The sequence below is a fragment of the Peromyscus californicus genome, unplaced genomic scaffold (assembly GCF_007827085.1).
Source record: "Peromyscus californicus insignis strain IS unplaced genomic scaffold, ASM782708v3 Scaffold_13__1_contigs__length_99412109, whole genome shotgun sequence".
In the NCBI taxonomy this organism is placed as follows: domain Eukaryota; kingdom Metazoa; phylum Chordata; class Mammalia; order Rodentia; family Cricetidae; genus Peromyscus; species Peromyscus californicus.
The window spans coordinates 26079309-26097242 of NW_026294424.1; the positions used below are offsets into that span (position 1 = coordinate 26079309).

Here is a 17934-nt window from a genome sequence, read left to right on the forward strand (position 1 = left end):
GTGTGTGTGTGTGTGTGTGTGTGTGTGTGTGTACTCATGAGCATGTAAGAAAGAGAGATGGGGATGTGTTTTTGCTTTATCCTTTTATATCTAATTTGTAGAGACACCTAGTATTAAATGGACCTTTACCTTTAGTGTCCTGCTAGGTATGGTACCCACCCTAGAACAGACCCCTCAAAGTCCATGGAGCTTGAAGAAACAGTAAATGCCATCTAGCTCAGGGCTCTTTAAGGGTTTTTATTTACATAGCTTTAAAAGAATCTTGAACCACAGAATGCTATGTTGGTGGTTAAGATTGTTCACGTGCCCGTTAAATAGATGTCGAAGGTTAAATTCCAAAGAGTGGGGAAGTAGTGGTTAAGCATGGGGGGTGGGGGGATGGCTAAACATTTCAATTGACCTACACCCCACTCTTTGGAGTGTATCTCAATACATTTCTAATGTCACAGTAATTTGATATCCTCCATCATCTTGAAAAAGAATTCCCGAGTAGGACTCCCTAACAATTAGACATTTAACTTTCCTCTTTCCCTCCTTTCCCTCCTCTTTCTCTGTAGAACTTGAACCTGAGATAATATAATAGACATTTTACACATTTATCTGCTGGAGTGGAGATGCGGTTTTGGTTTTGGTTTGTTTGTTTATTTGTATCTCTCTCGCAGAATAGCAGTTCTCAAAGTATTGTCCAAGGGTTATCTTACTCGGGTTTACTATTGCTGCAACGAAACACCATGACCAAAAAGCAAGTTGGGGAGCAAAACATTTCCACATTGCTGTTTATAACCAGAGAAAGTCAGGACAGGAACTCAAACAGGAGAAGAACCTGAAGGCGGGAGCTGATGCAGAGACCATGGAGGGGTGCTGCTTACTGGCTTGCTCATTATGACTTGCTTAGTCTATGAATTTTTATAGAACCCCAAACTACCAACCCAGGGATGGCACCACCCACAAAGGGCTGGGCCCTCCTCTATCAATCACTAATTAAGAAAATGCCCTATAGTCAGAACTTAAGGAGACATCTTCTCATTTGAGGGTCCCTCCTTTCAGATAACTCTAGCTTGTGTCAAGGTGACATAAAACCTTTATGTTTTATAAAACTAGCACAATTGACCCCTTGTCAACTTGACACATAATCACATCACTGTTAAGTCATAACCTTTCCTTTCTTGTTCTTCCCCAAGATCACAAACTAACATCAACCTTACAATAGAAACATTCCAATTTTTAAAAGTTCCCCGTCTTTAAAAATCAAACACTTCAAATTCAGTCTCTTTAAAAGAGGCAGTCTCTTAAAATCCAAAGTCTTTTAAAATTCAAAGTCTCTCAACTGTTCACTCCTGTCAAATCAAAAATAAATAAAATACTTTCTTACTTCAAGAGGAAAGTGCCAGTGCAGACTAAACAAAGCAAAACCAAACTCCAACAGTATAAATAATTCAATGTCCAATCATCTGGGATTCACTCACGATCTTCTGGGCTCCTCCAAAGGGCTTGGGTCACTTCTCCAACTCTGCCCTCTGCAACACGACCAGCTTGTCTTTTAGGCTTTGGCTGGCTCCACTCCACTGCTGCTTGGTGGTCATCCCATGGTGCTGGTGTCTCCAAACATGCTTGGATCTCTTGCTGCAACTAGGTTGCACTTTCACTGGCAGTCTCTTCTGGGCTCTCTTCAGGGACTCCAGCCCTGCTACACAGTGCCAATCCTCAGCTGCTCTCCATGACCCCTTCATGCCTTCAAAACCAGCAATACCTGGGTGACTCTTATGCTACCAAGTTTGGTTGCCAGAATAAGGTACAATCTTTGTCATTTCTGGAACATATTTTCTGTGTGCTGACCCTGAGGAAAGACTTCCCAGAGGACTCCACCTCAATGATGCTGGTCTCTTCTTAATCATGGCTGATTCTTCAGCTCCAGCTGACCAGCATCCATAGTCCCAGCACAGCAAAGATTTTACTTCAGTGTTTCTGTTCTCTTGTTAATCGCAGCTGATTCTTCAGCTCCAGCTGGCCAGACACCTCAGATTCTTCACAGAAATGGCCAGGTAGAGTCTTTACTTCCCTCTGAAACTTCACAAGCCAGGCCTCCGTCTTCTGCACGGCTCTCAACAATCTTATCTTCCAAGCTCCTACAGAACAGCTCACTGAGCTCTCAACACTCAATGTCTTTTCTAGCTTCAAGTTCCAAAGTTCTTCCACAGTCCTCCCCCAAGCATGGTCAGGTCTGTCAAAGGCCTCTCAGGAGGGCCTGTGAAGTCAAGGCTATTTGCTAATACACAGCAGTGTTGTCTCTTTCAGCCCCATCCTCTCCCTACAGAACTCAGGAATTTCCCAGCAGAGCAGAGCATACAGCATCCCAGCAGTCCTGCAGGGCAGGCATGAGGCTTCCACCAGACACTGCCCTTCTCCTCAGGAAGCTCCGCCTGTTATTTGTTTTGGAAAATATGGGTTTTTTCATAAATACATTACTTTTATTAGTACGCATGAGTTTATTATTTTTTTAATAATTTTAACTGCTAATATGGTAAATATCAACCAGTTAAACTCACCTGAACAAGTCATATGGGGTCTTTACTAATATTTAAAAACGAAAAGTAGTCTTGAGACAAAAGGCGTGAAGGACTGGTGCTCTATGATATTAACAATGGGTGTTACACATCCTCAACTCTCCCATGGAATGTGGCAAGTTCTCCCAACCATGCTCACTCACACTCCAGCCTACAATGCTCCAATAGCCTCTGAAACCTGAGGAGGTGCCCTTTGACCCCCATCTTTTCCCTGTTACAGGGTCTCCAGGCCTGCTCCCTCGGTTCTGGGCGCCAAAGTGAGGGGGGTTTCAAGTCAAAGCTGTGAAATGCCAGGATTCCCTCTCCCATCCCGTCTGGGGTAGGTTAGCTGGTGGCTGGGGTCCTAAAAAGAGAAAGGCTACAACTGATGTTAAATCTTATTTGGATTAAGTTAATTTTAGACCTTTTCACAGTGAAAAATGCATAACCATTTCTCCCTCCTCCTTAATGTCACCTGGGTCCTCCCTTGGAGTCTCCTCCCTTGAGTTCAGTTCCCCATCAATCAGGCAGAACAGGGTGGTTGCACACCCACATCCTGACACCTGACAGCCTGAAAAGCTCCTGGACAGTGGTTCTCAATCTTCCTAATGCTGCAACAATTCCTCAGGTTGTGGTGACCCTTCCCTCCAAAACCATAAAATTATTTTCATCCCTATAACTGTAATTTTGCTACTGTTATGAATCATTGTGTAAATATGTGATATGCAGGATATCTGATATGCGTACCCTGTGAAAGGGGCATTAGCCACCCAAGGGGTAGAGACTCACAGGTTGAGAACTGCTGTCCTAGACGCTTGTTGGGTCCCTGGCTCCGGTGGGCTAAAAGGGAGCTGTCCCGAAGAATGAGTTCCCAGCCTGTCCTGGAGACAGCAGAGAAAGCCTGCTCCCACCTCTCAAACACGGAGGAGGAGCTGACTTCTCCGTTACTCCGGAGAATGCCCAGACAGAACTGCGAATAGCTTATAACATTCCTGTTTTGAAAACAAACACACACCGATATGACCGAGTTCACAGGAAATATAATGCTGGCTATGTGCACAACAGCCCAGGAGGATAAAACCCTCCTGGTTTCCAGAAATATGCTCTGTTCAGAGCAGAGCTTTGCCAGGGAAACCGTGGCCGAGATGTCTGCTCGCTCCAATGCCCCATCCTAACCCACAAATTCCCTCTTCCGGAGCTCCAGTCGGCTGGAACTTGCCGTTCTCCTGGGAAGCCTGCCAGACCCCTCCTATTTCCCCAGCTTTTCTTCTATTTCTAAATGGAGTCCTTCAAAACCGGATGTTCCACAGAGCTCGTGAGGACCTCTGCCTTGGGGCCCCCACCCTGAAACACAGGCCCCTCCCCTGTTCTGGACTGTGGGCCTGACTGTAACCCAACCCAACCTCCTACTTGGTGGGCACTGGCCCCGGGCCAGAGGGCAGATGCCAGAGAAACTTCACTAGGCAACAGGGATCCCACAGAGCTTTCAGCCCCTCCTCTGGCAACTCTCCCATCTCCCTCCCTGTCCCTGGTCCTGCTGTCCTGGAATCCTCAGGGCAGGTTGGAATAGCCCATCTGGGAAGTCCCTGCTCAGAGAGGGCCACTTAAGTCACCACAGATCACAGAGTGACGAGGAACAGCCAAAGGATTGTCGACGCTCTTCTTACAGTTCATGGTTCACTCATCATTTCACGTGTCCACTTTCTATTCAATAAGGCGTCCCTCTCCAGCAGCTAGCGTAGGTGCTACGGCTTCAGCAACAAATGCGACGGCCAAAGACACCTCCCCTGGGGACCCAACACACAGATGGATGTCAGCAATCTCAAAACAAGGGACCGGGGAGTCACCGGAAACAGAAGGAAAAGCTGCACAATCCCGAGGCTGCTTCCCCTAGAAGGATGCTGTACTTTGACCCTGTCACAACCAAGGGTCGCCCGGGCTTCCAGGCACGAAGCCCAAATCTGGCAACCAAAGGGGTAGAAAAAACAGGTGAGAGTGCAATGGCTAAGGAGAATGGGAGCTCCTAAGTGTGGCTTTGGATTTCCTGTGGTAGCTGGGTAGAGGGAAGGCCCCTCTGCTTCTGCTCAGCTCTGTGAGACAACCAGGCAGGGTTTCCTCAGTACCTGGTACAGTTGCTTTCACGGGGGCCGAAACCCCGTTCTAACCACACATCACCCATGAGTGTGGGCATAGTGGGAAGGACACAAAACACACGGCCACGGCTTTCCTCAAGGGCTGTGGTGATGTCATGTCAAACTCCAGCTCCCTGTGTGTTTAATCCCTGAGAAAGATTAAAGTCAATAGAGTTTAAGACCCCTCCTGTGGGCTGGGGTCACAGTGCAGCCCTATCACTGGTCTGGTGACCATTTCTTGGACAGCGCCTCCAACGTTCTCTTACCAATTTCTTTGCTTCCAGGGTATCTGTCTCATGCATGGGATCTGTGCGTGCACATTTGTTTTTAATGTTTAAATTTTTATTTACCATTGTTTGTGTGGGGGGGTGTATGGGAGGGTGTGTGTGTGTGTGTGTGTGTGTGTGTGTGTGTGTGTGTGTGTGTATGTATGTCACAACACAAGTTTGAAGGTCAGGGAACAACCTTTGAGAGTCAGTTTTCTTCCACGGTGGGCTCTAGAGATCAAACGCACAAATGCTTCCACCCACCGAGTCACCTAACCAGCCACATACACATTTATTCATGCAGCAAATGTACTGTGTGCACACGCACCGGAACTCATACAGGATGGAGCCCGGCACAAACCCGAGAGGCACTCTCACAGAAGGACCGGAGAGCCAAGAGCTGTTAGGCAAGCCGAGGTGAGGGCCCTCCCGCCTCATCTGGTTCCTCCAGTGGTGGCTGCACAGTGAGTGCTGGGCACTGCCTCGTCCAGGGTCAGGGATTAGCTCTGAGGACACAGTGAGTGCATTTGAGATGAATCAACAGAACTTTCCAAGGCCACCGGGCTGGGGAGGAGCTGGGGAGGTTGCAGGCCGAGTTAGCAGCCTGTGCAAAGACAGAGAAGCAGGGAAGGGCAAGGTCCTGAGAGGGCCAGCTAGTGATGCCTGCTGGGAGTCCCGGGTGGGGGTGGGGTGGGCTCTAATTGGTGGCTGAGCAATGGAGGTAGAGAGAGGGTGTAGAACCAGGAGACTGTGCCACCGGAGGCTCGGACTTTATCCTAGAGGAAACATGCAGGAGCCATGAATCAGGCCTGGGAGGCATGTACGGTCACGCACACCTATAAAACAAATTCAAAATCTACTTTCATTCCCATTCCACTGGACATAAACTATCCTCTGAAGTATCTGGAAGATTCCCAGGTGTCTCCCAGCTTCTTAAGGCTAGTCACTCAAACAGGACGCTTGCCACCCAATCCTTCCCGCTCAAGCTCGTGAGTTCCTGCTGGTGTCCTTGTTTATGCCTCCTGGCTGCTCTATTTCTAACATCCCACGGCAGCCCTGTTCTCTGTGGTCCTCTGCTGACCTTGCCGGAAGTGGGTGACAGGAAGTACTTCTGTTTCTCAGCCCTTTTCAGGGAAAGCTTAGCACACACACACACACACACACACACACACACACACACACACACCCCGACACACACACTCTTGAGGGATGACCACCCAACCATTCACAGGGGCTTGGGACAGGAGGTCAGGATAACAGGCTGGAGAAGATCAGTTCGGCCATCTGGGCGGGTGTGACCAAGCTTCCTGATTCCTTGGCAGTCGATGGGTGGACAAGGAACACAGGCTAACCCTGTACCACCACCATGGGTATGGCACTTCACCCTGGAGATAGCTACACCAACCTTTCAAACCACGCAGCCTCAGAGAAAGAGTCTCATCCCTGTGATTGTCCCAGCCAGCTCTAGAGTCAGTTCCAGCACCAGAGAGAGACGGATTAAAGTCAACAGAGCTTAAGGTCCAGGGCCCTGGAAGGGCTCTAGCAATGGAACCACAGCAATCCACACGGTAGAGAAAGTGTGTGAGTCTGCCTGAGCTGCCATAACCCTAAACAAGCCACATGCATTTCTCACAGTTCAAGAGGCTGGGAAGTCCACAGATCAAGGGCTGGACGATTTAGTTCCTAATAAAGATGCATGGTTAATACTGATGGCCACTCAGTGTGACAGAGACCATCCTCTGAGCATGTCTGTGAAGGATTTTTTTTAATCCAACCTTTATTTTCAATAGTCCTGTGAAGGATTATTTTGGTCAGGTTAACTGACAAAGGAAAATCCTTCCTGAACTTGGGCAGTGCCGTTTCCTGGGCTGGGGGGCAGAACGGCAGGAAGTGGAGAAAGCTATCTCAGCGCCAGCGTCCCCTGACAGCTGATGAATATGAGCAGCCCCTCGGGCTTCTGCCTCCCCTGACGTGATGGACTGTGCCCTGGAGCTATGAGCCAAATAAAGCCGGTCCTTCCTTAAGTTGCTTTGTCAGAATATTTTGTCACAGCATCAGAACAAGTAACTAACACAAGGGAGTCACCTGCCTTCCAGACAGCTACTTTCTCACTGTCTTCACGCTGTGGAGAGACAGCCGGTCTGTCTCTTCCTCCTCAGATGCCATCACGGGGGCCCTGGACTCACGACCTCATCTCATCCTAATCACTTCCAAAGAGACCGTTTCCAAAAGACCATGACTGTCAGGGCGAGGGCTTAAATACGGGAGCTTAAGAACAGCGCGATTCAGCCCCCGGATTCTATTCACATCTCACAGTTCTCCACGGAAAACGTATGCGGACACTCACGTGTATAATATAGACACATACCTGTGTTGAGAGAAGGCTGGTACCACTCTCTCTCCGCTGTCCTCATGCCTCCCCCTCAGGCCAGGAGTGGCAATGGGCATCTTGGGGACCCAGCTGAGGAGAAGTTGAAGTAAATACGCATTAGACGTGAGTGTGTAGTCGGGGTGGGGAGGGCATGAGGCCCCCTCTGCCAGCTCCTAAGGCCCTGCTCCGCAGGCCCAGAGGGTATGCCTCAGAGGAATGTGGACCGGGGCACCCGGCACTGAAATAGTCCAGTAGAGGATTAAGATGGATGAGGCCAACGCATTTTTATGGAAAAAAAAAAATCTAACTCTTACAGCTCAGCTATGAAAGGAACCTTTATAAAGACCTCTCTAGGCTTAACTGCAATCCTCAGGGTGCACAGGGCACCACCAACAATGAGCCGTGAAGCTGCAAGGAATTTTACTGTCAAAAGCTTAGAAAAGCACACTTCAAACACATCAGAGGGAGACAACTATCTGTTCTCTCAAAGGACCGAATCAAATCCCCTGACACATGAGGAGAAAGTGTGTGTGGCCTGAAGCTATGAAGAAAGCTGTTAGCAAGGTGATGGACAGTAAGCTGATCTAAAGACCATTCATTTCTGACTCCTGTGTTTCTGCTATTCTTCATAAAACACAGTTCCTCCTAACTTCTTTTGACATTCTAAATACAATTCTTTCTCCCACGCTGTCCTCTTTCAGCTGCACAGGGATCTTCCCTGATGGCCCCAGGTCAGTGTCATGGACGGTCTGGGAACTGGAGCATGAGTGCTAGATGGAATGTTAGCACTTATTTAGAACCCCCCCTCCCCCCCTCCTGCTTCCCGAAGAGGAAACAGACCCAAAAGCAGACATATTTGCATAAGGTCACAGAACAAGCTGATGTCAGAACTTGAACACAGGACTCTGGCTCTTAGTCCAGAACTCTTTACATAATTATACCTGTGGTTTTCAAGATTCATTATAAGCAACCAAACTGCTCAAGTTTTATATACATAATTTCAGTTTTCTATAGTGTTAACACTGTCAGGCACAACTTTGCCCACAGCTCTCTGACATGAATGTCTTGGGTCTCCAAGGGTCCACACCAATGAGCCACAGGGGCCTCAAAATCACCCATTGTTTGAAAGTAGATTTTTAGGCCCCACTGGAGAGGTGGTGATTCCTTAGAACTAAGATCTAAGATTACAAATCGGTGATTTTAGGGACTTCTCCCAGAAAAGCGGGGGCAGATGGCAGATGAGCCACCTCTATTTCAGCCCAGAGCTCTGACTCCTCCATCTCTACCCTGCCCCCCCTCTAACCCTTCCCCTCCAGTTATAGTGGGGAAGGGAGCACAGAGCTCTTTCGCTGACTTCTTACCATCCTGCCTCTGAACACACACTCTATTGCAGGGGAATCCTGAGTTTAAGTCCAGCCTGGGCTACATTTACTTGCAAGCTTCTGTTAAGGGGAAATACAGGGTGAGCTTGAGGAAACAGCCTAGAATCTATACAACAAATAGACTTCAGATTCCTGGAATTCCTCAGTGTTTACTGGTCCTCCAAATGAAATAGAAAATCTGGACCTTGTCACATCCAATTTCATTCATGATCACAGGGACACTATAGAGCAAACCAGGGATCGCTGGTGTGACTAATTGTGACTGAGGGCTTTAACACTGTCTTAATGCTAACTAACAAGGACACAATCTGTTCGCTCCAGATGTCTGGAGCCTTGTGAGATTTGGCAAACAAAGTCTGGACATGCACTATTGATTTCTAAACAAAGCAGATGACATTTGAGGCCTTAACAATCAGGGTCCCTAATGAAGAACCAGCCTGCTTCCATCTTAGGCTTAAAAGCCATCTTACAGCAAAGACAAACTAGGTTCATTCCAGTCTATGACTAAACCTCTGTCTCTCAAGGATTGGGCTGTGCCCCACCTGTAACCTTAACTACTATGGTTCTGTACTGCCTGTTCCAGGAATGGAAATTATGTCTTTGTTTCAAAAAGTTGTTTATAACCATCTTGCAAACCTATCTCTGTTTCCAAAGGTTATTTGACCACCTATGACTACCTTGTCATGACTGCCTGTTGCTATGACTACCTTTTATGCCAACTTTGCAACCCTGTCTTTATTTCAGGAGGTTGTTAGGACTAACTTGTTATGATGTTCTGCTCCTGTAATCCAGCCTATTTTGCCCACCAAGTCCCCCATTTGAAAACCCCCTACTCCTGAGCTATACAACCCTTGTCTTCCTCACCTCCAAGGCTGACCTCTCAAATCCCACCTTGGGGTGGTGGGAGGCAGCCTGTGTACACAAATGAAAAAGCTTGCTTTAACTAACTGCTTGATTTAATTAATTTGGCCATGATGATTTGCATCAGTGGTCTTTCTCCTCCCATTTTTGGGATTAACATTGCATCAGCTTAAGTCAGGAAAAGGTGGCTTTGTCTCTCCCTTGGTGTAGTGGGATAATATATGCAAAACTGCAGATCCCTGAAGGCTGTGTATGCCTGGTGTTTCCATTCATTTGTTTTATATAAAGTCTGATCTAAAAGCTTCCAAAAAATAAACCAAATCTGATCAGCTGGTGTCCCCCAAGTCAGCTGGTGTCCCCCCCAAAGCACATGAATGTGGACCTGACTAATAACTCAGTCTAAAGGAATCATTCAGGCACTACAGTTCTGTTCTTACAAAAGCTGAGGATGGTTTTATGGTGATGTGATGGCTTTGTTAGTAACGATCAAAGCTGCCCAAAACAGCTCTCAGAGGTGCACAAGCCTTCACGTGTAACTCCACACGCCTTTCCAGGGATGTCCGGAGCCCCTGAGAGAACCACCCAAAGGCCTTCTGCTTCTCTACCCACCCACCCCAGTGGCTTGTCATCTTAAATACATGGCTAATTCCCTTCTCTGACCTTTCTGCCTCCTCCATGCTCAGTGTCCTAAATTTTAATCCATAGGGGAGCTAAGCCAGGCAGGATGGTGCATGGCCATAACCGCAGCAAGTTGAGAGGAGGAGATTACACAAGACTGTCTAAAGAAAGGGAATGAAAGAACTCATTTCTAAAGACGGATCTGTGCTCAGTGCTCCAGGAGGAAATCCCATCCGGGTCTCTCAATCGCCGAGGCTCTGATTCCAGAGGCAGCACTGTCCCAGTCAGAATAAACATAAAAATTAATTGAATCTGTGATTCTGTCTTGACAGAGAATTCCAGGGAACCAGAATCCACCGCTCAACAGTCATAGGCTTCATATCAGAATCTCTGAAGACAAGACCACTCTCGGTGCTACAAATGGGAAATGAATGCCTGGCTACTTCTGACCTTTCAAACCAAGCCCATGTAGACAGTCGTGAAGACCACATCTTGACTGTCAACACAAAGTGTTCTACTCCCTATTCAACAAGTGGAAGTCGGAATCCTGCCTTTGAAATGGTGACACGCAGAGAATTATGTCAATTCCTGTCAAAACAAGCACAAAACAAAAACAAGTATGTCATCATTTCTGCGCAGAGGACCCTACAATCTAGTCAGGAAAGAAAGACACAACATTGATAAATGTAAGTACAACACGAGAAGTCCCACAAAAGAGGGTAAACAAAGCTACAGGGTTTCAGGGGTAAGAGATTACATCTGGGTGCCGTAACCCACGAGGGTGGACGGGAGTGCTATGTGAGCCCAGACTCTCGGCACACAGAGCTACAGGATCTGCCTTGTATTTCTCCAGTTACCCACACAATGAAGTTGTCTTGCTAGCGGAGCCCACGACACAACTTGTGTTAATTTCTGTCACCACAGAACACATTATTATGAACTTGGTGGCTTCGGATCACACATGCATTACCTCGCAGTTTCTGAGCATCAAGACCCTGGCCACTGAGTAACTGAGTTCCTGCTGAGCAGCTCACAAAGCTGAACTCCAATGTCGGCTGGGCTATCCTCTGATCTGGAATGTCTCCAAATCCATTCAGTTACTGACAGAATTTGCTGTCTTGCACTTGGAGGGCTGAGGTCCCTATATCCTTGCTAGCTGTTGGAAGGGGTTACTGTCAGGAGCTAGGGACACTCATATTTCAGCTGTGGGACCCTCCTACAGTAGGGTAACTTCTTCAGAGACAATGGCAGGATTCTGTCTTCTTCAAGGAAGACCCAAATCCTCTTCAGAAGGGCTTCCCTGTGGAGCTGACGAGATGGCTCAGCAGTTAAGAGCGCTGCATCTCTCTCAGAGGACTCAAGCTCCAGGGAATCCCATGCTGTGTTCTGGCCTCCACAGGCACCCGCATGCACGTGGCATACACATATGCAGGTACACATGTTCTTACATAAATTTTACAAATAAATAAACCTCTAAAGAACATGCCTAATTACATTCTGTCCAACTGGCATAATCAGGACAACCTCCCTTTAGATTGACCCAGAATAAATGAGGACTTCAATTATATTATAAAACCCTTCACTTTCCTAACCACTGCTCAAAATGCCATCACATTCCCATGTCCCCTCAGAGAGAGGGAATCCCATGGGTGTGTGGTCTAGGGACAGGGGACATTAGTGTCATTGCCTGTCTGCAGGGGCAAAAGCAGTATCGAATGGTTTAGAGATGATGTAAGAGCACAAGCCACACTAAAAGTTCTCTCTCCTGTACCAATTCAAACAGACCAATAAGAGGCCAAGAAAAGGAGGGCGAATATGGAAAGAAATGAAGTCCATTATATCTTTAGATATGACCACCACAATATAGAGCATGTTCACTACAACTTATGAACATTATGTTACCATAATAAAGTGCGCACACACACACACACACACACACACACACACCCCACATGTTATTCTTACAATGTGACACTGAACTCTTTCCATTCAACGGTACAGTCTGTGTCACCCTCTGGCCGACTTGGCCAGTGAGTGCAACGCCAACAGAGAGAGCGGCACTAAATATATGAGCACAATGAAGAGAGGAAACACTAACGAGATTACGTCATATAAGCGCCATTTTTTTCCACCTTGTCTCTCCCCCGCCCCTTACAACCCCGCCATCACATACTCACAGAAAAGTCACACATGAGAGCAACAGCTGACAGCCCCGGCTGAGGTCCCAGCCAACAGCCAGCAGCAAATGCAGGTATGTGGGCAAGAGAGCTGGCTGGCTCCCAGCTGCTGAGTCACCCCTCCCCTTCCAGCCAGACCAGTAACTGCCATGCAGAAGCACAAGGACTCTGATGTGGACATAAAACAAATGGCTGTTGCTTTAAGCCTTTGGTGTGAGGTGGTTTGCTGAACAGCTACACACACACCTGGACCGGTGGAGTGAATGCCTGCTGGACTCAGGGGGGTGGGGGGAGCCAAAGCTGGCCCAGCCCCTCCCAAGCCGGAAGGTGGGAGCAGCCAAGGGCCAGCTTCCTGACAGTCACACAGCATTCTGCTCCTCCTGCTCCTCTGGGCCGTCCCTGGGCAGGGATTAAGATCCCTGACCTCCTGTCTGGAAGGGGATTGACTTAGTGCCTAACTAAGCAGAGAAAGCCAGAGGATGGGGGAGAAGGCTGGAGAGAATAAGGGACAGGAGGAGAGAAGCTGGCTTTAAAACTGGAGCCTGAACCGCTCATGGAAATGGAGGGGCTGGCTGAGAAGACCGAGACTTGAAATAAGAGGTAGCCACAGTGGTTCTCAACCTGTGGGTCGCGACCCTGCAACAAACCACCTTCTATCTCCAAAACTATTTACATTACAATACGTAACAGTAACAAAATTACAGTTACGAAGTAGCAACCAAAATAATTTTGTGGCTGGGGTGGGAGGGGCGGTCATCACAACAGGAGGAACTGTATTGAAGGGTGGCGCAGCGTGAGGGTTGAGAACCCCCGCACTAGACGGATGCCCACCCTTACACACGCCGGAGAAAGGCAACCTGGCTCTTCCCTCTCTTGCCCTCCATGCTGGTTAGTTTGTGTCAGTTTGACACAAATTAAACTTCTTCTACACACAGCTGGGAAGAAGGAACTTCTGTTAAGGGTTGCCTCCTCCAGTTTGGCCGGAGGACATGTCTGTGAAGCATTTTCTTGATTTCTAATTGATGTAGGAAAGCCCAGCCCACTGTGGGCGGTCTCATCCCTGGACAAGTGGGTGTGGCCTGTACAAGAAAAGTAGCTGAGGAAGTCACAGAAAGCCAGGCCGTCAGCAATGCTCCTCCACGGTGTCTGCCTCAGTTCCTGCCTCCAGGTTCCTGCCTCGGCTTCCTTCAAGGATGCGCTGTATACTCTGCAAGCCGAACAAACCCTGTCCTCCCTGTGTGGTTTACCACAGCAACAGAAAGCTAAATCCGCATTCCCACAGGTTCTGAAAATAGGAATCTGGCTTCTAAATAGAAACTGAACTTCCCAAAGCCATGCCACGTCCCTAGTTCTCTACAAAGCATGTAATTCCAGCTGTGTAGAGCTGCAACTCAAGAGGCACTGTAGTTAAAAAAAAAAAAAAAAAAAAAAAAGCTTCACATGTGTTCTTGCTTATTTGGCTGGGGCTGGGGAGAGGATTTCTGAAGGATCTGGAAATGTGGTGTAGATGGGGCAATGTGGGAGGTTGCTCAGAACAGCAAGAACAAATAGTGTACAGCACACCATTCAGACACATCTAACACATGCCACGCACACTGCACACTGCACACTGCACACCGCCTGTGCCACCCTGAACATCAGCCCATGGGAGAGAAGCCTGGGTTAGGAAGCTGGGCTTGGCTAAAGTGAATGATGAATCCTAGAATTTCAACATTCTGTTATTCAATCAAATCCTTCCATTTTACAGACGAGGAAGTTGAGGTTTAGTAGGAGCATGTGTTCTCATTGCTAGAGGGGGAGAGCTGCAGTGAAAGGGAAGGAGGTGGGTGGCATGGGGCGGGGAGGCTTCGTTGCTTTTTCTCATTACTCCTGCACAAAGCAATGGGTCCCCTTTTGCTCCATGCTCATGGGTTATGTTGTAATCAGAACACCAAATCCAGACACAACAGGAGCCCCTAACCTTACTCTCCAGAACTATGCCTTTGGTATAGCATAAAATTTGTTGCTTGGTGTATGTCTGTGTACATGTGCATGTGAGTGTGTGTGTGGGGGGTGGAGTGCATACATACCTGCAGGCATGCTCACCCATGAGGGTGCATGTGGGGACCAGAGGATGACTTCAAGATGTCTTCCTCAATTGCTTCTCCTCATAATTTATTTATTATATTCTTAGTTTGGAGAGAAAGAAAGAGCCACGGCATTTGAGTTAGGCATGGTGGTTGGTCACATGGCAGATAAGCAGCCACACAGTGGGAAAGAGCAAGCCCAGACAGAGTACAGGGAAAGCACACTTAGGCTCTGGCCAACAGTACAGAAAAAGAGACAGAGGAGGAGGAGAAGGGAAAGTCCTGCCTTAGGAAGGAAGGGAGACCCAACAGAGCTCCGTGGGAGTGGGAATTCTGGGAAGGGAAAACACACTGAAGCCCTTCCAGCTAGACCAACTGGCCAGTGGATCTCAGAGAGCCACCTGTCTACACATCTCGGCCATAGGGTTATAGCCACTGCCACCTCACCTGGCTTTTGCGTGAGTGTTGGGATCCGAACTCAGGTCCTCAGGCTCATGCAGCAAGTACTTTATCCACGGAGCCACATCAACAGCTGCATCTTCCCGTCTCTACATTCTATTCCCCACACCCTTGGTATCCAACAAACAACCCGGATGGCAGAAGAAAGAAACTGCACAAAGTTTCCCATTTCAAGACCCCCTTCCTTTCGCATGTTAATCAGCTCTTTAGACATCATTGCCCAATTTAGGGTCTAATCTACAGCAATGTAGTACATTCCTCATAATGATGGCCAAAGACTTGAGGAACAAAAAAGTATGGAACCTAAACACAGCCAACTGTGAACTTGAAATGAAATGATCAAGGAGCTGTCACAGAACAGAGAAGATTCTAGAACTCTCTGCCCCCCAGCTTATCTGCAAAATGTACATAACAGTTAGGTATGCATGTTGATTTCATGGAGAATTTTATGCCTTCCACATAATAGATGTTCAGTTAGTACTCATGAAACATAAAACTATTTTTGCAGGAATCCAAATTCCTGCCAGGACTATGCAGGCCATGTGAATTACCACAAGAGCAGTGCTGCAGTGCCTTTAAGTTTCTTCTCTCGTGGACTGAGTAATCTCTAAATCAAGTCATTCATTTTCTCCACCTTTTTCCTTTCCATACTTACAAAAGCAGAATCAGACAGTGACCGCAGAATTTCTCTAGGGGAGGTGTCACTGAATTTCAACAAGGGTAAGACCCAGAACCTTGAATATAAATAAAATATACCTACTATAAAAACTTATACGAGGGTTTTAGTGTAAATGTAAATCAATTTCACCAGGCAAAATGTCCAGGTTATATGATAGCTGCATTTAGCAGTTTAAGAAATTGCCAAATTGCTTTCCGGAGGGACTGCACCATTTGATATTCCCACCAGCAACGTGTAAGGGATACATTACCCACATTCCTGCCAGCTGTTGTATTCTAGCCATTCTAGTAAATGAGCACTAATGCATTGTGTTATATTGTAATTTTCAATTGCATTTCCCTAACGACTAATGATGGAGAACATTCTTGCAGGTCCTTGTTTGCAATTTGGGAAGCATTTTGGTAAAATGTCCTTTTATGTATTTTATCAGCTTTATAACTGGAGTTTGATAGTTCTATATTCAAGCAGGAACAATAATAGCATCGATACTCTCCTAGTCCTTTGTCAGATATGAGCCTGTAAATATTTTCTCCCATTTCATAATCTGTCTTTTCTTCATCTTACAAGAACCTTTTAGGACAAATTAAAATTTTGCAGGCCTAACTTAACAATGTTTGCTTTTATGGACAATACTTTTGCCAAATCAAAGCTCCCTCCCAAACCCAGATGCAAACATTTTCCTCCCGTTTCTTTGTGTGTATGTGTCTGGATTGTGTGCATATATGGTGCACATGTAGAAGCCAGAGGACAACCCCAGGAACATCACTATCCACTTCCTTTGAGACAAGGCTCCCATTGGCTTAGCGCTCACCAAGTAGCCAGGCTAGCCACTGAGTTCCAGGGGTCTGCCTATCTCCATCTCCCTAGCACACAGGGATCATAAGCATGCACCCCATACCCAGATTCTTAGAATGTGGGTTCTGAGGATTATGCTTCAGGGCAAGCACATTGTTAATTAAGCTATCTCCCCAGTGACCTCTTACATTTTCTTTCTCAGCATTTTATAGTTTTACAGTTCACATTCATGCCTATGATCCATTTTGACTCAATTGTTTTGTAAGCTATACAGCTTGGGTCAGGGTGACGACACTGTGGGTAAAGCTGCTTTTACTGTGCAAGCCTGACGCCCGAGTTCGATCCCCAGAACCCACAAAGGTGGAAGGAGAGAATTCACTTGACAAAGCTGTCATCTGAACTCCACACACATGCTGTGGCACGAACACCCCCCCCCCCACACACACACACACCCCTGAATCCATAAACACAACCTGCTCTGTCTGTTTAATGTCACGTGTATGCATGTGATTTCAGGGCCGAGCACTTGGTGTTAGAGAACCACTCAGGCAGCTCATCCTTGAAGGAGATGCTTTTTCCCGCTCTCAGAATTCCTTAGGTGCTGTAGCTCTTTGTCTGGGGTGGGGCCCCTTGAGAGCCCCCCCCACACTCAGGGAGGGTCCTCTCTCCTCCGCTTCCTTTCCGGAAACACCATCATAGACTTGAATTAAGTGAACGGTTCCAGCCAGGCACGGTGGTGACACCTGTGATCCCAGGACTTTCAGTATCAGGGTTTCGTGGCATTTGAACAGTACTTGACTACAATCACTCAAACAAGTGGCTTATTGCCCCTGAAATAAGAAGTCTAATGGCATAGGTGTGGCTTGGTGGTAGAGAGTCTGCCTACCATGCTCAAGGTCTGAAGTTCAGTCCCTAGCACTGAAAATAAACAAAAGTCTGGAGGCAGACCAGCCAGCCACCGTCCATGATGCCATCCAGGGTCAAATTCCAACCCACTGCTCTCCATGGTTAACACACATCTACCCACCATGTGCTCCCCATGGTTAGCACACATCTACCCACCATGTGCTCCCCATGGTTAGCATACGTCTACCCACCATGTGCTCTACATGGTTAACACACATCTACCCACCATGTGCTCTCCATGGTTAGCACACATCTACCCACCATGTGCTCTACATGGTCAACACACATCTACCCACCATGTGCTCTACATGGTTAGCACACATCTACCCACCATGTGCTCCCCATGGTCAACACACATCTACCCACCATGTGCTCTCCATGGTTAGCACACATCTACCCTTCCATGTACTCTCCATGGTTAGCACACATCTACCCTTCCATGTGCTCTCCATGGTTAGTACACATCTACCCACCACGTGCTCTACATGGTTAGCACATATCTACTCTACCATGGCTGTACTCTCCCATGGTTAGCACACATCTACCCTTGCCATGACCAAATCCCAGTAAGAAAGCAAAGAGCAAAGTCTCAAGCCAACTTCTTATGGAGTAAACTGGCTTTTCCCTAAACCTCATCAATTATACTTCCATGTAAATCTTATTGGCTAGAAGTACCTTA

At 47.4% G+C, this 17934-nt stretch overlaps 1 long non-coding RNA gene across 3 annotated transcripts in view; it reads right to left on the bottom strand.

The window, feature by feature from the left end:
* Nucleotides 1-217: 217 nt before the first annotated feature.
* The window catches only part of LOC128108319 (uncharacterized), a 32627-nt gene continuing 14910 nt past the window's right edge, over nucleotides 218-17934 (bottom strand). The window contains exons 2-3 of one of the 3 annotated variants that reach the window (XR_008217426.1): nucleotides 2547-7402; nucleotides 218-2420 (exon numbers count right to left, since the gene is read on the bottom strand). This is a non-coding gene — a long non-coding RNA (uncharacterized LOC128108319). Of the gene's footprint in view, nucleotides 7403-10215; nucleotides 10317-17934 lie in introns of those variants that run through there. The other 2 variants (XR_008217427.1, XR_008217425.1) reach the window with 2 other exon arrangements.